The sequence below is a fragment of the Caretta caretta genome, chromosome 2, assembly GCF_965140235.1.
Source record: "Caretta caretta isolate rCarCar2 chromosome 2, rCarCar1.hap1, whole genome shotgun sequence".
Lineage (NCBI taxonomy): Eukaryota > Metazoa > Chordata > Testudines > Cheloniidae > Caretta > Caretta caretta.
This window is the reverse complement of record NC_134207.1, coordinates 124,903,457-124,927,651: the sequence shown is the minus strand read 5'-3', so window position 1 is coordinate 124,927,651 and position 24,195 is coordinate 124,903,457. Positions and strand designations below refer to the sequence as shown.

At 39.5% G+C, this 24,195-nt stretch overlaps 1 long non-coding RNA gene across 6 annotated transcripts in view; it reads right to left on the bottom strand.

Annotated features, from left to right (window-relative positions):
* The window catches only part of LOC125632045 (uncharacterized), a 209,199-nt gene that overhangs the window by 142,534 nt on the left and 42,470 nt on the right, over positions 1 to 24,195 (bottom strand). For 4 of the 6 annotated variants that reach the window (XR_012667053.1, XR_012667058.1, XR_012667057.1 and 1 more), the window contains 3 exons: positions 12,683 to 12,825; positions 9,657 to 9,768; positions 3,020 to 3,206 (listed from right to left, as the gene is read on the bottom strand). This is a non-coding gene — a long non-coding RNA (uncharacterized LOC125632045). Of the gene's footprint in view, positions 1 to 3,019; positions 3,207 to 9,656; positions 9,769 to 12,648; positions 12,826 to 24,195 lie in introns of all 6 variants that reach the window. The other 2 variants (XR_012667054.1, XR_012667056.1) reach the window with 2 other exon arrangements.

Genomic DNA, 24,195 nt, shown 5'->3' with positions numbered 1-24,195 from the left:
TCAAATGAATTCCAATAACACTTCTATAGCACATCACCTAACATACATTATGTATGTGCCACATGTAGTACAGCATGCTACTGAAGCGATACATTATAGTGTTTTGGATATTGCCTATACGTTGTGTCACTTATACATTAATTGTACGTCCCTCCAACTTTAAAGCCATCCTCCCTTAGAGCTATGTTTTCAATTGCCAAGGGATAAGAAAACTATAACTAATAAATATTAGAAATCTCGATAAACACTTTAAAATACTATTTTTATAGTAATAACTGACTTCAGCAGAAGCAGACTTAGGCAAAGATGGTTGAAAATCCTAGCGCTAGGCAAAGATGAGTATTGTTGACAATTCCACCCTTACAATCTAAGAGGCTAAAACCTACTAAAACTAAAAGCGGTTATTGGAAATCTAGGAATCTCCACTTATAAAGAAACTAGTCTAGCCCCAATGCTTCATAAGTTATTGGGCATTAAGTCTGATCCAGTTTTAAGACTTAGGCCCAATTTTGGTGAGAATTTCCATATTTGGGGGAATGAAAGAAAAGAGGTTGTGACTGGAGATTTTTTTTTAATGACAGTTCATTAAAACTGTTCGAAGAACCGTGGTCATGTTAGAAATAGTACTGATAGAAATGAATCTAGGGGAAATTGACCTGGGAAAATACTAAATTTTTTTCAACAAAACTTCATTTGAAATTTTAAACTAATTTATTTCAGCTGGGATCATACCATTTTTCATGTTTGCTTAATGCAAATATTCTGGCAAATGAATTTCCTGACAGTAATATTCACTGAAACAGTGAATTGTGAATGTGCATTTAATATTTTATTTATAAATTTCAATTTCAATATGCTCACTTAAAAGAAGTGTAAGTTCTAAGTTTCTTTGTGAATCTAGCCCCTACATCCCATTCATTTCAATGGGAGTTAAGTGCCTAAATACCTTGGAGGGTCTGGTTCAAAAGCAAGGAAAAGGTGGTCTTTGAGCCTTCCTAGCAGTATAAAGCTGCTGTTTCTACCCCTAGGGATTTATCAGACCTTAACCCTTTCACTGGTCCAAGACAAAATATCAGAATATTGTCATTTTCCACACAAAGCCACATGAAATTTGGCAGTTTCAGCTGAGTTTCACACTGAAGATCTTGAATTGACTTCATGCCCAGACTTCAAAGCAAAACTTGGGGAATGTGAACCCCATATATGCCAAAGGAAACAAAAATATTCACATACACCCCTGTGAAATGAAGCTACAGAAGTAGTGGCTATATTGGGAATTTGCCCCATTTCCAGCAATCAATAGCCAGCCACATATGTGGCTGCACAAATGCAAACCACAAGTGTTGACTAAAGAAGCTATAGTTTACCTCTGTTTCAATTATTTACCCTCGTCCTCTCTTTCCCATATGTCCTGAAAATATTTAAGGCCCCTTTGCACTGCCTGAAGAAGCACCATATCTTACATCACTGCACACTAGTCACCAACAGCTTTCAGATTTTTTCTCCCCATTGATTGATCGGGGTTGTTGTGTCTTGACTAGTCACTGCTAGGCAACATTTCAGCTCTCCAGTGAGGCAGGTACAAAGACCAGGTATTCCAAGGCTACAGCTCCAGCCACAGATTAGAGTGATGTGGGCTACTTTATGAATTGCTTGAGCTCAGCCACTGCGAGTCATGACACAATTCCAGTAGAATCAGAGCAATGTCTAAGTAATCCTAGATGATGGTATTCGACTCTAAATAAGTTTGATGAGTTCTTGACATCAGGGTCTCTTGTTCACCGTATTAAATAGCACCATGCCTGACAGGATCCATAAGGAGGTCATGGTATGTTTATGGAATTAAAAAAAATGCAGCATATTTAAAATGTATCCATGCGTAAGTATTTTTATGTGTTGAAGGATGGATTTTTAATAAGTTAATTACAACTTCACAAAAGAAAGAATCATTACTCAATACACATTCAGAATCCTTCCACATCAAACATGTGTCTCTGAAATTGCCCTGTACATGTATATTAATGATACCGTCAGATGTTTAAAAGACATGCTTTGAATAATACATACTATTTAAATTAACTTCCAGTCTTACTGATCATAGTGAAAAGTGAAGGCAATCAAATTTTAAGTCAGGTTGCCTCACAATTACCATCATTAATATAGTATTTTTATTTATTATTAATATAAAATACAGTGGAAGGAGTATATTTTCTAATCTCAGGCATCAATCCTTAAATGTCACAAGCACTGCAGAACAGTTCAAGGCTCAAAGACTGAAGAGAAAACTCCTGGATCTGAAGGCTGAGAAAAGCTGTGCAGAGAATTTATAAAACCAAAGACCACTTGCTCCTCTTTTTTGGTGTTGCATCTTTCTGAAGATGTGACTGTCAATCTGTCCTGTAGTGGCTTAAAAGCGTGAGTACCAGCCTCAGGGCAGACTGTTAAGAGGCAAGGCACAAACCCCAAATTTCTTGTGAGTTCTACACTTAGATTTCACCAACCAAGTATCAAGTGTAAACTCCTCAGGCACTCTAACAGCCTAACCATGGAGTCACTGACAGTAACCTTGGAACTCCAATTTATCTTGTCACCTAGAGAAGCTTGCCTTTGTGATAGATGGTCCCTGAACACACACACAAAAAAATCACAGAAATATTCAGGTTACTCCCAGTCCCAAAGGACTGGTCACTTACCCCAGGTCAATTGCACCTTAAATCTCACACCAAAGACAATGCTGGTAGGCAATCCTATAATAAACTATTTAAAGATTTAACTAGGAAAAGGAAATAAGTGTTATTTACAAGGCTAAAGCAGATACAAATACACACAAATAATATAGTATAATAAAATGTATAATATAATAAGCAAGCTCTATATGTCCCTTAGGAATAACCCAAGCTAAACACTGGTGCTCTCTTGCTTATGCCTAGAAAACCTTGCCCTCAAGAACCCAAGCTGCATAGAGATACAGTTTCTTCCTTTTGGGGTGTTTATCTCATTCCCCCTTTGTGCTTCTCACCTGATGGGAGGAATTCACTTGCAAGATTCATCTCAGGAGAGAGGAAAGAGCAAATCAGTGAAGTCTTTTTTCCTCTTTAAGGTTCCACAATCGTTTGTCTGGCATTGATGGGCCTTCTTTATTAGGCAGGATGTAAAACCTTCTGCTGGAAGCCACCATTTCACACAAGTTAATATCTTTCTCCTGTCTAGAAATGTACACAGTTGCAGAGGATTACAATACAAATACTTAAACATTACCTTATAACATGGGATACAGATATGATACATCAGATTAATGCATGCAGCAATATACAAGCTATTAATAAAGTCTAAACACATTTGTATAACTCTAATACCTATTGTAACCATGCTAACACACACACAGTGAGCCAGACTGGTTCTAGCAATGGATCTGTCAGTGTCCAGTTGAGACCTAGGTGCCTTGGCATGAGCTGGCACCTGGTCTGTCAGCATCACAGAGAGATCCTAGGCTGCAGCAATCAAGTATGAATAGAAACAAGGTAATGACTAGGTTCCAATGTTACTTTCACAGCCCCTAACTTCAGGAACTTGTACCTTGTCATGGTGGGACAGCTTGCATGTTCTAATGATCCCCAGAGTCTTTGTTGGTGGGGGCTTATTGCTCCTGGTAGTTTCAACCATGCTGGATTGGTCTGTGCGGGAGGAGTCAGACAAAACAGACACCCTGGTCCTCCAGGTTGGGGGTTACACACAGGGCTAACAACCCTGTCCCATAAAAAAACAAAATATATTACAGAAACAGTGATGGAGAAATTGACCATTACTGTGTGTGGTGGCCTTCAGGAGTCAATGACCCGTATGAATGCCAGTAATGAAAGCCAAAAGGAAGCCACTGGCATGAAGACTGAAGTGCTCAACACCAAGACGAAAACCAAACTTGGTTTTTGGAACTTACTAACAATGTACGAAACAGGGAAGCTAGCTCCGGTCAGAGCAGAGATGAGACACTACAGCTTATACATCCTGGGTGTCAGGAAGAGCAGGTGGACAGGATCAGGAAGTTTAACAACAGCCTCAGGACAAACTTAGCTGTATTCTGGACAGGATGATGGACAACACCATGAGGGTGTTGCCATTCTTTTGAAGAAGGAAATGGAGCATTCCCTGCTTGAATGGAAATTCATGAGCATCAGACTTATGAGAGCCAGACTGAAAGGGAAACAATAATATCACCCTAATTCGGTGCTACACTCCGACAAATGACCGTGATGAAGAAGTAAAGGACAAATTCTACCTTACATTACAGGCAGAGTTAGAGAGAGTACCACGTCACAACCTAACTATCATCCTGGGAGCCCTGAATGCCAAGGTCGGTAAGGACAACACAAACGACAGAGCAATAGGAAGACATGGGTGTGGCACCATGAATGAAAACAGAGAAAGGCTTGTTGCTTTCTGTAATATGAATGACCTAGTCATCGGCGGAACCCTATTTGAACATTGTGAAATTCACAAGCTGACATGATGTTCTCTAAATGGCAGAGCTAAGAACCAGATTGACCATATCATGATCGATGACAAATGGCTCACTGACAGATGTGAAAGTGAGAAGGGGTGCAGATGTTGGCAGTGACCAACACCTTGTGATAGCCTCCATCAAGCTAAAACTGAGAAGTGCGAGTCCACTAAACAAGGGACATAGATATTATGACATTGACAAGCTAAAGTCCCTTGAAATACAAAAAGCCTTTGTTCTGCAGTTAAAGAACAGGTTTCAAGCACTTGCAGGCCTTGATGAAGAGGAGGGGACTGCAGATGAGGAGATCAACAAGAAGTGGGACAAAGTAACAGCAATTTATAAACAGAGCACTGAAGCCTGTCTAGGCTACAGGCAGCAGAGAAGGAAGGAGTGGATTACACCCAGCACATGGAATGCCATAGAAACCAGATGAGCTCTGAAGAAAAAAGTTTTAGACACAAAATCCCAGAAGCTAAAGGACAAATACCATGAGCAGTATAGCAAGGCACACTGGGATGTCAAACGCCTTGTGAGAGCCGACAAATGGCATTATATTGATAATCTGGCAACACAAGCAGAGGATGCAGCTGCTCGTGGTGAATGAGGAACTGTCTAAAAAATGACTTGGCTTATCAGTGGTAAACGGCCGATACCAACAAACAAGGATATCATCAGGAACAAACAAGGCCACCTACTAACAACCAAAAAAGAACAAGAAATGTGCTGGACAGAGCATTTCAAAGAATTGCTGAACAGAGAGTCACCTAAAGAGAAAGCAAACATTCAGGAGGCAGAAGAAGATATTGATATCAACACAGACACCCCAACTAAGGAAGAGATCATTCAAGCCATGACATCTTATAAAATGGGAAAGCTTCTAGCAAGGATAACTTGAATGCAGAATTGTTCAACATTGCCATGGACTGGGTAATGCAGCGTACAACAGAAGACATGCCAAGAGGCATTAAATGGACACCCTTTTCATCCCTTGAAGACCTGGACTTTGAAGATGATGTTACTCTCCTATCACATACCCAACACCATATACAAGAAAAAACAACTCGAATCAACACATTCAGCCAGCAAATTGGACTGAAAATCAAACACAATAAGACAAATACCATGACATTTATTATTGCCTCACCATCACCAGTATGGATAGAGGATTATGTTCTCACCAATGTAGAAACATACTTGGGCAGCACCATTAGCCAGGACAGTGCAACAAGCCAGGACATCCGGAACAAAATCAATAAAGTTGGGAACACCTTCAGAAGCTTAAATACAGTCTGGAAATCATCCAAATACAACAGCAAAACCAAACTCAAGATTTATCAGAACGGCGTACTTTCAATACTATTTTATAGTGCAGAATTCTAGGGAATGAGTAAGTCTGACATGTCCAAACTGTCTTCACTCCATACAACCTCCCTCAGAAAAATCCTCCGTTATCTTTTGGCCCAGAACAATCTCAAACCAAGATCTATTGACACAGTGCAGCTAAGAGGATCTGAGCATCATCATTGCCAGGAAGCATTGGAGATGGATCGGTCATGTGCTTCAGATGGAAAGTGATTCCATCACCAGAGTAGCAATAAGATGGACACCTGAAGGCAAGTGAAAATGAGGCCGTCTGAAAATGACATGGCGAAGAGTTGTGGAAGCTGAGCTAAAAAACCTGGGGCACAGCTCGGGAACCACTGAAAGACTTGCCAGAAACAAACACGCGTGGAGGAGCTTTGTCACTGACCTAAACGCCAGAGGCATAATAGGAACATGATTGATGATGATGATGATGATGATGATGATGATGATGAACTGCAGGAACATCAGAGCATATGATCCATAGCTGAGCAGTGGATTTTCGGACCTCTTGTCCCTGACATTTGGAGGTACAAAACCCTTCCCCTAGAAAGCATTCAAGAGTGGGAGAACTCCCAAAACTCCAGCAGCCTCCCTGCCCCATATAAGGAGAAGCATCCCAGGTGAGAGAGGCTAATGTAGAGGGAGGAGGGCCCCATCATCTGCAGAAGCATCTTTGGTGCTCAGATGGAGCAACAGAAAAATCTAGCTATATAGTTAGAGCTGTGGAGACAGCATGCATATGTTTTAAAGCAACCAAGAATACCAGGGAAATGGCTGGGGAGAGCCTGTATAGAAGGTCAGGAGAACAACAAATAATTAAATAGACTGTGAGCACAGCTTCATTTTTTCTGGAGCACAAGGTTGGGACCAAAATGTTAAGAGAGATTGGGGTGTAATGACCTGATAGGGAATCTTTGCAATGATTTCTATCATTCCCTACCTTTTCAGGCCCACCAAGCCTGGCTCTGAAAAAAGGTCAGATAATCGCAAGATGAAGTCCTTTTTCTTTTTTCTTTTTTCTTTTTTTTTTGCGGGGCCTCTTGGCACTGAGTAATCCCCTTCAGTGTGTATCACAGGGTAGCTGCATCCAGCAGAGGCCTGATAGCATGTTCCCACCCCTTGTCTCCCTATAGAACAATTTGGGTGGAATTCTGCAAGGGGAAACTCCCAGACTTCCTCTCTGATAGATCTTCTTGCAGGAAGGGATGATCTAGCTCTGAGTAAAGACTTAAAGGATTTGCCCCATAGCTGACAGCTATCAGTTAACTACATGGTAAATACATCACTACATGAATCTTCTACTTGATAATTACTTTGATACCCATTAGAAGGAATCACCAAAGTAACAGTAATAAGATGTATTCTTTGGGAAATATTATAGAACTCTACAATAGTGGCCCCAAATATCACAGTCTGTAATAGTGTCATTGCATTAAAGCTAGGTGAAATGTTCTTCTCTTTTCTTTTAACAATCAGTGGTATGACTTCAAATCTTGGAATCCAGTCCGGCACCCAATGAAACCAATCAATCAAGTTTCAGAGTAGCAGCCGTGTTAGTCTGTATTCACAAAAAGAAAAGGAGGACTTGTGGCACCTTAGAGACTAACCAATTTATTTGAGCATAAGCTTTTGTGAGCTACAGCTCACTTCATCAGATGCATAAAGTGGAAAGTACAGTGAGGAGATTTTATATATACACACAGACCATGAAAAAATATACATTGTAAGGAGAGTGATCACTTAAGATGAGCTATTACCAGCAGGAGAGTGGGGTGGGGGGGGGGAGAGAAAACCTTTTGAAGTGATAATCAAGGTGGGCCGTTTCCAGCACATTTCCAGGAGTTAACAAGAACCTCTGAGGAACATCCGATGAAGTGAGCTGTAGCTCACGAAAGCTTATGCTCAAATAAATTGGTTAATTTCTAAGGTGCCACAAGTCCTCCTTTTCTTTTTGTGAATCAATCAAGTTTGTCATAAAATTCAGTGAGAGCAGGACTGGGCTACTCACTGCTACAACTCTGTTGACCTCTGTTTTGTCATTGGCAATTGGAAAAGGTCCTTCAGTTTGGAGGGATTTTAACCAATAGACACCCAGTAAACTTATTGGGGGGGGGCATAAAATTTTGGGCAAAAAATTGTGAAAAAAGAAAAAAAATCATAAATGTCAAAGATTTTCAAACACCTTGGGAACAGAAAAATTTTCAATTTTCTACCAAAAACCCTGCTCTAATCAGTGGCCATAACAAACCAGAACTGGTTGGGTTTTGTTTTGTTTTTCATTCCCAGTCTTTCAGTCAATGAACTGCAAGCAGCAACTCAGAAGACAGCAGGGTTAAGTATGGCTTTGGCTTTACTGGAGTGGTTGAAGCAGAAGCACGCAGGGTCACAGGCTCCATCTCAAAACTCATTGATGGGGAGGGAGCATGCCCAGGCTGAGAACAAGGACTCCAAAGTAACTTTCTCTGTGTTACTGAAAGAGGTAGAAAAGGCAGTACGTTCAATTAACTTTAAACCAGAGCCACAACCTAAACACAACTGCAGCAACTTCATCTCTCATTCTAGCTGTGGCAGTCATAAGGGTACTTTGCTTGAGATTATGCTTGAGTATGTCCCCTGGGATCTATCCTATGAGGATACAGCCATTCTCCTCTCCAGCAAATACCTATCTCAGTGGTGACTTTTTCCATCAGAACCCTCAGAGGCAAATCACTGATGCAGTAACTGGCTCTGACTCTGCAGCACTAGGCAATAGGAGTGACACCAGTGAGAAATGTGATTATCTGCATACATCAAGGTATTTAAAATGGAAATGGAAAGTATATTACAACTCAGTGTGAACTCAGATTAAATAAATAAAAATCTGATCCAAAATAAAAAAGATGATTAAATTTCCCCTTTTAAATTACAGTATCTGTCTGTTACAGGTGTTTGTATCAGGAGACTAATTGACAATTCATTTCTATATTCCTGCTGTCAAGCTACAATCTTGTAATATGATGACTCATGCATTCAGAGACACTGAGTACAGGAAAAAAAAATCCCAAATTTGAAATCTGACCTTTCTATCAGAGATCACCCAAAGATCATCTATTTCAATTAGATTTCTATTGCCCTTGCAGCTTATGTACGAGAGAGTACGAGACCTTAAATATAATTTCTGAGGTCACCAATTCTATTTATCAATGTTTAGATGCAAAAATTGCCACTGGGGAGGGAATGTGCCTGAAGCACTGCCTTAATAGCCACATCTGTTCAAACAATGGACGATATCAACTATCATTACCATTTACTTGGTTGTGAAACATACCCCACACATAGCTTAGTAAAACAAAGTTGGTTGACCTTCATAGCATACTGCAAGGTCAGTACCTTTTCACAAAAAAATGGGTTGATCAGAATGAGTGAGGTGGAATGTTTTTAATCTTACTGTGTTTGGAGTGACTAAATTTTTAATATTATGTGTATGTTTTCAAGATTGAAATATGCATGCACCTAGACCCTGGGACAGGCACATGTTATACATCAAAATAGATATACAGAGATACACACAGTGAAAATATATTTTGTCATAATAGCCAGACTATCAGTTGTGTACTGCCTACCCTTAAAGCCATGTGTGGAGTTGGGGTAACAATGTGGTTTCCTTTTTTTCTTTTCTTCGTTAGCTGGAAATCATTACACTGATTCAGATACGTTTCCAATAACTAAATAGCCAAACTAATCTTGGGCTTTTCTCTAATGAGATCACATGATAAAATGAAGGGGGATTCTCTGACAGCCATTGTCATACCATCATAAGAGGGACAAGAAGAGCACAAAGACATCATCCTCTCTTCTTACTGCTTGCCCATATGGGAGTGCATCTCATAACTTCCAACTCGCCAAAGCTCAGATGTAGAACACTGTGCGGAACAGAGGGCCAATGTAAGTCGACAGGGTTTATATCCATTTACATACTATCTGAATTTGATTCAAGGACATCAGATGAGGTATATAATATAATGTGAGATGTCAAGAAAACCAAATTAACTCCTGCTGTAACTCCTTTGGCACCAGAGTGACTTCTAGCTCAGAGAAGCTTAGCAGAGTTCCTACTGAACTGGTCATTGTTTGGCTTCCTTTTGATTAACTGCTTATGGAGTCCAAGGCTGCTGGTTTGCATCTCACTTAGGCTATATCTGCACTTGGAACGGGGCGTGTGATTCCCAGCTCAAGCAGACATACTCGTGCTAGCTCTCATCTGAGCTACTGCACTAAAAATAACAGTGTAGCCACAGTAACACGGGCAGCGGCATCAACAGCCCTGGCTATCACCCAGAGTAAGTGCCCATTGGGTCCAGGTGTTTTCAAATGCAGAGCAAGGAGCCAACGCTGCCACTGCCTGCGCTACCATGGCTACACGATTAGTGCACTAGTGTGATGAGAACTAGCATAAGTCTGTCTACGCAAGCTGAGAAACATGCCATGAATGATAGATAACCCCTTCATCACATCTGTGTCTGTGGTGATGTACACAGTGAACAAGATTCGGATTTCACACAAGAATAGATTAGAGCAACTCTGTCCAAATCTATGGAGTTAACTGGGTTCTACACCCATGTCGGGGAGATCAGAATCCAGCTACCAGATGATGGATTTTAAATGGACTTGTTAAATCTACTCTTTTGTCTAAATCAGTTAGCAGACACAGCATCTGACTTATGTACTTAGTGTCAACATAATTTTCTATCACCTCGGTGCTATGATCCAACGTTAGTAATGTAACTAGTGTAAGACTTGTGTGAGAAAGGCAAGTTTATGTCTGTAAGGAGGAGGGACATCTTTCATGGAGTAGAATGGTTGAGTGGGATTATAATAGGTGGAGTTGGGGCCTAAGCCTGCTCTCATTGACAATAAGGGGACCCGATTCTCCCTCATTCACATCACAGCAATTCCATAACATTCTAACTCTAGTGATAGAATTGAAGTTACTCCTGATTTACATTAATGTAAGAAGAAAATGAGTACCTCATTGACTCCCTGGAAGATAGGATTAGGCCCTCATTGCCATCAGCTTACAAGTGCAGGTATACTGTTCTCAGTCAAAGGCAAATGGCCAAGGTTTTCTTTACCATTTCATCAGTGGTTGGTAATGGTTAATACTGTCTGTAATGACTAAGTTGACTAACACCTGTTTCCACTTTTGGGAGGAAGTGTCTGCTCAGGAAACCCAGAAGTTGCTTTTGCTTTGGAATCCTTATTTCTTCCTTGCCTAATTATTGAATACTCTGCACTGAGATATGTATTTTCATCTGTTTTCTTTATATAACTGGGAGAAACTAGCAAAAACCTTTTCTGGCAGATTTAATAGTTTACACATTTTTACTATTAAAAGGTTTTGGGGTTTTTTTTGGTATTCAAACTAAATTAATCATAACAAGCAACATCTGATCTAATAACGGCAATTTTGTGACTTAGTTTCATTGCAGTTTGTTTAATAAAAAACTACAAAGGTTTGCCCTAGCCTTGATAGAAAGCAAAGTTCTGTTCCCAAAGCATTTTTCTCTTCTAAAATATGGTTTCTTAGAATTTTAAGACTATTGAACACGCTTAAGAACTAAAAAAGCCAGCTTTTTAGGTCAACATTTTAAAGAATGACTAGTAATTTTGAGGGCCTCGGTTTTTGGGTTGTCAATTTAAGACACCCTTATGAGGGCCCATGTTCAGCATTTTCTGAAAATCGTACCCTTTTAGGGAGTCTCAAGTTGGACTGTAAAAAATAGAGACATACAAAAATCACTAATCCCTTTTGAAAATGTTAGCCATAATGAGAGAGGGGTTCTGAAAATGATCAGCTAATAGGACTGGTTTAAACCAGAAATAGCTTGTGCAGGTACTCTACAAACTTTCCAAAATAGTTCAGATATACTTATGGAAGCATCTATCATTTAATGGACATTTTTTTAATCGAACCATCTTATAGAACATTATAGCAGAGATACAATGTTCTGTTAAATTCCAAAAGATGGTTCATAAACATATAGAAAACACCTATTGAATGTTTCTATACATTACCATATTGTAAAGCATAATGCAAAAATGTTTCCCCACTGTAGCTGTCAGCTTGGAAGAACTTTTAAGAAAACAAAGAGAAAAAGGAGGACTTGTGGCACCTTAGAGACTAACAAATTTATCTGAGCATAAGCTTTCGTGAGCTATAGCTCACTTCATCCGATGCATGAGCTGTAGCTCACGAAAGCTTATGCTCAGATAAATTTGTTAGTCTCTAAGGTGCCACAAGTCCTCCTTTTCTTTTTGCGGATACAGGCTAACACGGCTGCTACTCTGAAAGCTTTTAAGATAACAGTAATTCTGTGATGTGCAATAGATCACCAAGTTCATTTGTACTGGGGCATAAGACACAATTTGGACTCAAGCCTTCAGAGATGAACAGCTAAAACACCAGTCCTGTGGTTTTCTCATCCTGGGTACCCTATCCTGCTATTTTTTTCAGCTAGCTCTGTACTGGCAGGGGAGTTAAGACTAATTACATTATTGATACATCCTAAAACAGTAGCTAAAAGGGAAATATATTTTTCCCCTATAAATCAATGGAGAATAATTAAAAATGCTCAGAAAAGCAGTTCAAATCTGGTCTATATCCCACTATCAGCCGGCTTTGTAAAGTCTTGTTTTATGATGTCCCCGCCATCCTGCCTTTCACCTGACTATATCTCTGTTCACTCTCCTTGTGGATAAATGATTGCTAGCTATAATCTGCAGTAAAGCTGTTACATCTGTACCACACGCATTGCTTTATTCCAGGTCAGCTTTCACCTCCTGGGCATTGCCAAGACTAGACGTGTTGTCTCTGAACTTCTGTGCTTTTCATTCCATTATCTCAGTTACAAGGTTTGCCTTTACAATGCTGGGTCTAGTGCTTCTCTGTGTCCCTGGTGACCTGCAGAAGGAGCACACACCTGATGAGAAAGTAAAAACAAGAGGAACAGTTTGAGTAATGTATGTACTGAAGGAGCAACTAATACACACACACACACACACACAGAGAGGAGAGAGAAATAAAAATTGCTAAATTATCAAAAGTCTGATAAGGAACAGATATGGTAACACAATCTGCTCCCTCTCCCTTAACTTCTCCTTCTCAAATTTCCTTCTCACATATATACTTACACAAATCTTTTCTTACAAATGTCAACACCTGAAACCTGGGTTCTGCCGTCCTTTGCCCAGGTATTTCAAGCTGGAGCTGTGTTTTTTTCCCTGCTCAGCCCCAGCAGCAAAAGTATAGAACCTGCATCATTCATGTGGACTGTAAAAGGTGGAGAGGAAAAGAAGACAGACAATCAACTTCTGTGTAGTCAGAGGGTCTCAGTTTTTGTTTTGGGGTGTTGGAGGAAAAGCATAATGAGTTAAGTCATTTGAGAAGGGGATTGTGATTTATCATTTCATTCATTATATTGTAAGATTATTACTATCATTATCATATTAGTCTACTCTTAGCCCCTTTCTTAAGAGAAATCTGAAAGCACTTGAAAACATATTAATTAAGCTTCACAAAGGCCTTAGAAGGTAAGCAAGCACTATTACCCCCATTTTACAGAAGAGTAATGGAATGGCACAGAGAGGTTTATATTTAGGGAAATACTGCCCACCTTTTTCATACACATAGGTAATTCACCAGATTTTTTAAGGGCTGTTAGATGAGGGCCAAAGTTTCCATCACATAAAAAAATGTGAATCCCCATCCTTCTGTATGAAGGAGGCATACCAGTAAAACACTACTGCACTGATCCAACAATGTGATTCAATCAGGCAAATTCTTACACCTATACAGAGTTCTCCTGAAGTCAATGGAGTTCTACAAAAGGGCATAGATCAGAATACAAGTTTAGGGACTACCTTTTCAGCAAATGCCTTGCAAGATAAACACGTGTATTAAGTATTTGCAGGATTGTGGCCTTAGTGTTGTTTCATGTGTATATCTATTTTAAAAACACCCATTACTGGAGTTATGCCCCTTTACATAGACAAATGGAAGTTTCAACTTTTGACCCGAGGGACTCTTTAGTCTTCATCTGTTAGCTCTTAAAGATTTGGATGAGTAACCTGACACCTGAGTGCCATTTTGTGGTCATCTTGAGTTTGTGTTGAAGTACCACAGCCTCTCACAGCCTACCTACGTTTTAATCATTATTGAAATGCCTCTGATCAGCCCACGACGCTAGCCTCCATTGCCCACTTGTTAAATTCTCAACCAAGCACCTTTGTGTTCTCTTCCATGCTGCCCCTCATGTTTGGGAGGAGCTCCACTTAAAATACACAAAACCAGCACACTATCCACCTTCAAATCTAAAGCTCTCCTTTGCTTGACAATAGCTAGGCTGCTAGTGTGCTGAGACCAATTCCAATTATGCTGACCAATGTGGTCTCATCATTTCCTTGTACTCTCCCATCAGCCTGTATCCATTTGCTGTCTCTTGTCTTACACATAAATTGTAAGCTCTTTGAGGCAGGGGGTTGTCTTTTTTGTCTGTGTTTGTACGGACCCTAGCACAACTGGGTCCATGGCTAGGGATACTGGGCACCATCTCAATTCAAATAATTGATAGATTTAATAAGTGCATTTGTCATTCTCTTTAAATAAATTGAATTACGTGATCTTAAAAATCATAGGTCCTCTGGTTTTGGTCACTTGCACAAGGTAACCCAGCAAGTAGTGGCAATTCCAAGATTAGAATGAAGGAGCCTTGATTCCCATACTGCGGCTGTAAGTGCTGTCTCGGACGCACTTATACTTATGATCAACAGAAGTTTTTTTTACACGAGCTACGATTGTTGGTTTTTTGCTATGGATATTAATCAAATTACTAAGTATTGTATTGTACTAAGTATTGTAAATCATAGGCATGATCCTTCAAACTCTTTACTTAGGTGAGTAGTCCCAATGAAGTTAATATGCAGCACGAGTCAAGTGAGTAAGGATTTGTAGGCTTAGTCCTCTCTACCTATTGCTAAAGTCTGTTGTCTGATTTATTCAGAGCTGTAGTGAGAATTTTCACTATTGCCAACCTCCCCACCTTCAAAAATCATGAGTCAGGCCTCAAAAAAGATGACACTGAATTAAAATAATAAGATACTATAAAAATAATAAATTTGTGGTTCTTTTCTCTTGTCTTCCGGTATCTGAGCTTTCCACATACACTCAGGTCATGTTTTCATGCTTTTCTCCAAACTTTTTATTTAAAACTTAAAGCTAAGATTCTCATGAAAACTACTTGTCTCCAGAATCTAAGGATTGAAGAAAATCATCAAATATCACAAGAGAGCAATAAAATCACAACAGTTGACAACACTGCTTTTTTGCAAGGCTGATACCATGAGCAATATCAAACTAACTTGTTTCCATAAAAGATCCATTACCCATCAGTGCATTAGACTGTTTGTTTTGAGACTAGTTTTGAGAGAGCTGTTACAGTTTAATTCAAAGAAAAACGTGTCCTGGAATCAATTAGAAGCAAAAGTTTTTCGACGCACACAAAACATTGACACACAAAGTGTTTTACAGATTTTTTTAATTTGTTTCAATGAAGATACTGGTGCCTTAAATAGGATTCCAGTTTCTTTGTTTCCAAGCCACCCACAATCTCTCCCCTCATATTTTTTTCTATTAAACAAGCTAATTAAGTAGTATGTGATTGTGATAGATACAACCCTAGAGCTCTCTTACTCTCTCTATTAAAAAAAAACAAAACAAAAAACAAAAAAAACATGTCCACAAAGCATATTATCTTTTCAAATCAAAAGACTTTAGGGTATTTGGGAAGCATGAGACTGTGCAAAGTTTGAATGAGATGCACTGCTGGCAAGCTTTCAAACTTACTTGCAGAAAAAGACCTCTTTTGTAAAAGTCTCCCCAGGAGTAAAGCAGTTAGGCACCTGCCAGTTGCCTACAGTGGCACCATCCCACTGTGATGTTAATGAGATGAAGGAGAGCACTACCAAGAGCTGCAATAATTACAGGGTGAAGAGCTTGTCTTTTCCTAGACCTCCACTCTGGGCTGCCTGTTCTTTAAAGCAGGGTCTTTTGTAATACTAATTACAAATGTTAATTAAACATTTCTTTGGAATTTTGCCCTCCATTAATAGGTCAGATAAACAGGGAATAGAAATGACAGACGCAAGTCGTTAGCAGCCATATGAGAAAAAATACAGTTTATTTGCTCCCTTGCAATTTTTGTTTCTGCTTTGAGATATTAAACTGATACTCCAAGCACTGAAGTATAGTATTTGCTTTTTTTTAAATACAATAAAATAACAATAGTTTCAAAGTTAATGAGAATATACAGCTATTACCATTTTACTCACATTGAGAAGGCCTTATTCTGCAAGTAATACCATTAATTTCAGTAGAACTACTTGAAGAAGGCCAGATTCGGTCTTTCTTAGTCAAGCTGAGTAGTTCTTATTACATATATCGTTCCACTGATTTCATTATTGTAATCACATGAGAAATGTTAGCAGAATCTGGCCCATAGTAAGGTACTATTCAGCATGCCCTATATTTATTATTAATTATACTATTAGCAGGCCTAATCTGTTTTTTATGCACTCCTTAGTCTAAACCATTCATTTCAAGAATAGTTTTGTCTGCCTAAGAATCAATTTAAAGATTTGCCCCATTATTATTAGGCATGGACAAACCCAATTGGGTCATACTAAGAACAGACTCAGATCAACGGATGAACCTGAGATGAGTTTTGAAACTTTTGTAGAATCAGAAGATCTTGGTTAAGTAACCCCCACCCCAACCCTCTTTTTCTACCTTTACTTTAGAAGGAAAGTCACAACATAGCAAACAGGCAGACCTGCCATTTCTGAAACACTCTAATAAGCCCCACAAACCTCACCTACTGCCAGTGACCCTAACACTGAAGAAAAAAGAAAACAGCATTTTGACTCATTGCAGATCCCATCACATGTGGCAGCCCCTCTATACTAGCACAACTTCTGTGGAAATGAAATCTCACCGGCTTTTTGGAGGGCAAAGTTTCCATTCACTAGGACCCAGAAAGTAGACTAACAGACCTGCTTTTTCCTGAAGTTGCCACCCCAGCTGAGGAGTAGAATAAACCGGCCAATTCCTAAGGTAGAAATGGGGAGAGGTCTACCCAGTGTCACTCTGAAGATTACCACTGGAGGAAGGTGCAAATGGTTACCAAACCTCTACCCAGAGATCCTGCTGCCTTGCTGGAAGTTTATTCATGCTAAATTTACTCTTGACATCTTTTGTGGTTCACCTGTCTCTAATTATTTAGCTCCTGGATTCAATCTCCTGATCACTATTACTCAGAGGTGCTCACATCTTTCAGGATCCTAACATAAGTAGGTAATTTGTGGTGTAAATGTGAATCTTAAATGGATTTTAAGGGATAATTTTGGGGATAATTTTGATAATCTAGTTCAATCTCTTACATAACACAGACCATAGAACTTAATTCAGGAATTCCTGTATCAGGCCATATCTTCTGGATGAAATAGAGTATATCTTTCAAGACAAACATCCAAACTTGACTTAAAGACTTCCAATGATGGAGAATCCATTACATTTCTTAGGCAGGTTCTCCAATGATTTATTACCCCAGCTATGAAAATGTGCACTTTATTTCTAGTCTGAATGTATCTAGCTTCAGCACTGGATCACGTTATGCTTTGTCTTCTAGATTAAGGAGCTCTTTTTTACCAGAAATTTCCCCCCTGTAGGTATTTCTAGACCAGAACCACATCACCTTTTAACCTTCTCTTTGATACGCTAAATAGATAGAGTTTCTTAAGTCTCACACAGTGAGAGGATGAGCCTCCCGAGACAGGGCAAGAGTTATTACTGCACTCAGACTCCCCCAATTATTACAGTAAAGTTCAATATCATTTAATAGAAAATGATAATTTCCCTGCAGGTTTTTTAAACCATCGTATAAAAATAATAAAGCATTATATTTTATATACAGAATTCTATACGAAATTTAAAAAACAAAACAAAAAGCAAGCTCAAGCGCAGTGGAGCTCTATTATTTTTCCCCAGCTGACTTTGGTGGAGCTATGCCAATTTACACCAGATGAGAATCTGGCTCCATGAGCTTAGGAAGAGATATAAACCCACCCCTAACTCATAAGGGTTCAGAAGAAACTTTACCTGTCAGCAAGCTATGCTATTATTGTCTGCAGTGCATTCCTCTACAGCATCTGGCACAGACCACAGTTAAAGATGTAACACTGGGCTAGATGTACCACTAGTCTGATCCGGTATGGCAATTCCCATGTTGCTATCATTAGAAAGGGTATCATTCTTCAATAAATTCTATAGGTTTTTTAAGAATAATTTATACAGCCTCTATTGGTTTCAGCCCTATTACATTTTACGAGACTTTACAATAAGGGGAGGTTACAGCAGGGAACGTAAGGCAGTTTCACAAGAGTGCTGGGAGAGTCACTGAATCAACACATCTGTCATCCCATCTTCTTACGTGGGAATGTGCCTGGCCTCCAGCAGAGCAGGGCTTGCAGGAAGCCTGTGCCATCATAACCCCTCCTTCCACCAGACAGACTTTCTGTGGCTGGAGACTAACGGCCTGGCTTGCAACCTAGCCTGAGAGCTTTGTTATGTTCATACCAGCCTCCAGTTCTGTTAACATTATTCTAATGAGCCTCAATCTTCAAACTGACTGAACTACCCCACTGGAATAGAGCTTTGAATACAACATTTTGGATCAGGCGCAGATTGTCTAGTCCAATTCTGTTTTCATCATTCTGGTCTTTAGAAGTTATTTGAGAGGAAACTACATTTGTTCTCACAGTTTTCAAATGCTTTCTCTGCTTCTCTAATTCCAGCACCATTCTAATGTAACACAAATTTACTCAGCTTACAAATGTGTACGTGTTCCTGTGGGTACATAAATTGAAGAGGCAGAGATACAGAGGTTTAAGAAGCAAGCACGGCACATGTACTCAGTGCTTTTTTATAGACCTTTTTAGTGCACACACTTACTGTGAATGCATGGTTTATTGTGTCAATGGTCTGTGGATAATACTCCCTATATACCTATCGGCATGATAAATTATAATGACTTTATATAATAAAGTTAAAACCCGAACACAAATGCAAAAAAGCAAGGAAATTTTATTCCTAACGTATTCTTGTTGTGTCTAAAGTGGGATCTGTGTGTACCCATCATTTAAAAGAAATGTGACATGAATGTAAACATTTTGAACATCTTATGCATTCTGAAACTTCTCCAGCTTTCAACAGACTTGGCCTATTTTCCATCATTTTGTAATTTGGGGAAAATGTTATCCTTGATCTCATTGACAACCATCCTGCATTCCAATGAGTCGAATAACTTGTTGGGTAAAAAAAAACAACCTAGTTTAGCTGCTTACACCATTGATCAACATTTTAATAATAGAAGAATGGCAGCTCATCTACCACCAGCTAACCCCACATTGTGATGCATGTGACATTGACACCCAGGAAGGAGTCATAGTTCCAGCTTTTGGAAGCTGCTAGGATCAGTGGCATGCTTTAAAGTACACCTCAGCCAAGAAGAGTTTTTGTTTGTTTTGTTTTCTGAACAGGAAATGCTTCTAGCTGTGTTTCATTGTGCGACTTACTGATTGTCAGCAGGACTGGGAATCAGGAGAAAGAGCTCCACCACAAATTTCTTTTGAGACACTGAACAAGTCACTTGGGCCAATATTTTGCAAACTGTTCTTGGACATCTCGTTTTCTAGGTGCTGGACCACTTGAGCCAGACTTTCAGAGATGTGAAGCATAATTCCAGCAGGTAGACAGCAGAACTGCAGGTGCTCAGTGCCTCTGAAAATCAAGTCCCCATGTCTCTTAAATTTAGCTTCTCCTCAATGTATTCAGCATGAATTAGGATATCAGAATCTGGTCCTATTTTGGTATTTTTCAGACTCACCTCTGGAATCTTATAATTATTGCTCCAAAAATATTTCTCACTAATATGTATCTTACCCCTTCCTACACAAGAAAAGGTAAGAAATCATTTGCATTTTATTAACTGGATCTGAAGCCGTGGGACAAGATTCTCCTGACCTAAAAGGGAAAAGTTTTCAAATTGTTGCAAAGGAAATCAGCTGAGAGACTTCTACTGTCTTTAGCGGGGCTAAATAAGTAAATTATCAGGCAATGCTTTGAAAATTTACCCCAGAATGACTAGAAAGTGATCAGATGGACAAAAGAAAATCTAGTAACAGAAATGGATGGTGTTTCCGACCCCACCATGCTACAGTGGGAGCTTCTGAATCACCATACATAGTATCATACTACTTACCTATTGTGAACCAATGCATCGAGTGCAATTGGCTGTACAAAATAGAATGATATCCGTGTTGCAAGAATATATGATGCCAAAATCAGCTTCTTAGAAGTGCCATTATCAGAGCTAGTTGGGAATTTTTTAACAAAATGTTTTTTCATCAGAAAATGCCAATTTGTCAAAACTAAAACTTTTCTGATGAATTTTTCAACTTGGAAAAATGTAGATTTTTTTTAATTGTCAAATTGTTATGTTCCAACATTTTTTAAATGAAAAATTCCAGTTTTCTGGTGCAAAATGACTTTTCATTCTGAACTGTAAGATAATTATAGTTTAAAAATTAAAATACAAAATAGTAGAAATCAAAACATTTCAAAATTATCAAAATGAAACATTTTGGTTGACCTGAACTGATTTTTTTCTTTTGTATTTTCAATTCACAATTTTTTTTCCCAAGATGTTGATTTTTCATCCCAGTTCAGAAAGGGAAAAATTTTCAATATCTTAGAAATGTTCACAAGACAACAGCTTCCCACAATGATCTACTCTATGGCTATTGAGAATGCTGGTAATGTGCATTTTTAAGCACTCATGATAGGATGCCTGGAAAGAATTTCAAGAACATCTGCATAGGAAGCAATGGGCATCCTGAGATTTTTGGCATCTGCCTTTAGCTGCAAATATGAATTTTACAATCTGAACAAATAAAGAGCTCTGGCTTCAAGCAAAGAGTGATTTTTTCCTGGTACTGTCACTAGAATGTAAGATACCCCAATACAAAATAAAAGTAACTTCTCTTCATAGAGGGGAAAAATAGACCAATATTACTATTTCTGGCTGTGAAATTAAATTCTCTCCAATGACTGTGCTTTGCTGGGTGACTCCCACTGTATTAGAAGCATTCATACTATCCCATATTTAAGGCCTATTGTGTCCGTAAGCCCAGGGCTGGTGCACCAGGGAACAACCCCAGTGCAGCTAGCATTCCAGCAGTCATTGCACCTCAAAGAAGCACAATGCAACCAGAGTCTCTCAAGTGTACAGTAAGAGTAGATCCATTGCTATACATCTTAAGGGGATGCAGGTTGTCAAAGGTCATGCCGCAAGGTTGCATCCGTCCTCACTGTGGCATCCGTCCTCACACAGTTACCTCATATGTCATTCGTTGGGCAGCAACAACCCCGCAGTTTGGTTCTGGGTGATGGGGTACAGCCCTCCAGCTGTGCCTCTTGGTGTGTCCACTCCCTTTCGAGGGATATAAAGCAGTTCAAACAAAACGGAAATTCTTCCATGGCCCTCAAAAGGCCAGGCCCTCTTCCTTGTGCTGGGGCTTTCAACAGATCAGCTTGTTTTCTTCCCCAGAGGGCTCAGGCTAGTGGCATTCACAGACTTACTTCAGTTAGTGCCACCAGTCTGAGAGCTCTGGGCCATAGCTCTGCTTCCTCCAAGTACCACCCTTATTGCACTGAGTTCCTCCTTGCACAGAGCTCAGGCCTGAAAAGGCTCACAGGGCTGATTTGACCACAGGAGTTCCTTAACACCTGTTTTCCTGGTGGGTGGTAGTGGAGGTCACCGGGCCTACCAAAAGAGGACATTTCTTTGCACAACTAAAAGAGATGGCTGGCTGATACAGGGGGAGGTCAGGTCGTGGCTCCACGTATTTCCAGCTTCTTTACTGAGTGGCTAGCAGCACCAACCAGGAACAGCTTTTGTACTCAGAGAAGTGCAAGGAAGGACCACAGTTATGTCTAGCTCCTCATGGAGAACCCAAGTGGGATCCTTGTGCCATGCCCTCTTCTGCAAATCCACACAGTGGTTGGGCAGATCATGTTCCATAAGAAGGGTGTGGGAGATCTTTATAATTTAAGCAGTACACACTGGGAAGTATAATAGGCTGGTTTGTGACAGTGGTCAGTGCTGGAAATAGAAAAGGAATAAGCTAACTCTCTTAGTGGAAAAGAATTAGGTAGGGAAATTCAGCAATCTTCTGAGAAAATGTAATGCTCTGTTCTTGTTATTCAGTGATAAATTACACCATCAGATATGCAAAATCACTTCTGAAAAAGAACCTTTCATCATGAAAATGCAAGTTTACATTTTCATAATTGACTCACGTTGTAGAACTTCCGTATAAACCATGACATATATTCTCAACTTACTGCATGGCAAACACAAGGTAGTGATCGTAAATATTTTATGTCAAAAGTTCAATATACAGAAAAAGGGATGATGTGTCCTTATTCGAAATAGATGTTACCAAAGCATGTGCACAGGAATATCCATATGCAGATATGATCTGCTCCTCCCACAACACACAGCCACATACCACCAACAGTTACTTAGGGGTGTTTTTAAAGATACAATTCCATATTTAATATTGTAGTTGTAGTGGAAGCATGGTGTGATTCATCAACCACCATTCATATAAAAGGAGCAAAAAATGACAAAGATTAGAAAACATTCTGTTCTTCATACTAGATCTGATTCTGCTCCCACTGAAGTCATTGGCAAAACTCCCATTTTCATCAACGTGAACAGGATCAGTTCAAACAGGTAATTGTACAGAGGCTGAGGAAATTGCTGATTTTATGTGCCATTCTTATTTGAAATTCAGCTAGCAATGCCATCTCATTCTTTGATCAGAGCTCATCATCTCAGGCCTGCATGTAAGTCTCTGAATCTGTGTTCAGCTCTGTCGGTCTCATTCAGAAGGGACACAATTGGGTCCTATCCCACCCTGGAGGGATTTTTTCCCTATAGAGCTGCAGGCTGCAATAACTGCCACAGAAGCTTAAGATCACCATTCAAGTGCCCTCAACAACCCTTTTGGGCTAAAGTCCATTGTACATTTAAAAAACCTGAAGTTACTGTGATCTCCTGGCCAGTGGGTGATATGGATCTTCAGCTCCTGAATAACAACTCTAGCCTTTAATTCACCTTTTCAGAAAATGAATTCAATGCTAGTGAAAACTATCAAATCCATATATTGGGAAACTAAAGTCAATTTATTTCTAGACCAGATACAATATGGTGAGGCAGTGCAAGCTCCCCAAACACTGTACTGCCAATAGGCTTCAAAGTTGTCTCTAGACTTGAGTGAAGATTTCAAGTCACCAGCTAAATTCAGTCTTTAGGATCTTCTTTTGAGATTGGGATTAGAAGAGTAAACTCATGCCAAATATCCTGGGGAGTTCTGTGTGCGATGTGGACACTTGTGCCCTATGAACTGGACTGAATTCACCTTATTAATTCTCTGTACATATCTATAGGTTCATTTTTCTTCAGTATTTCTATCCATCAATCTCAGAAAGCCCTCTCTCTCTGTGACAATGTCCATAACCCTAAGGCAGGCAGTAAAGCAGCTCTACCGCTCCAATGCCTCCCTGTATTGAATGCAAGAGTTACAGTAGGAATATATTTGGCCCAGTGTCCTTTAAATCATCCCATATGGCCTATATTTTGTATTTAGAATACATTATGAGCCAGATCTTCAGCTGATGTAAATCAATGTGCCCATAGAAATTCATTTCTGCGTCCATATTCCAATGATTTTGTGCACCATTATTTTCCTCTTCCATGTGCAATAATTGTATATGTTAAAATATTTTTAAGAGAGACAAGGTGAGGAGATAATATGTTTTATTGGACTCACTTCTGTTGGTGAGAGAGACAAGCTTTCAAGCTACACAGAGCTCTCAGTTCATAGGGCACAAGTATCCACATCACACACAAAACTCCTCATGCTATTTGGCATGAGTTTATGCATCTAGTCACAATCTCAGCAGAGAGAACAAGAACTGAATTTAGATGGTGACTTGAAGTCTGCACTCACCTCTAGAGGCAAACCTGATGATCACTTTTGAAGCCTGTTGACAGTGCAATGTTTGGGGAAGCTCACACTACCTCAGTCCATTCTGTGCCTGGTCTAGAAATAAATTGACTTTAGTTTCCCAAGATATGGATTTGATCGTTTTCACTAGCATCTAATTTATT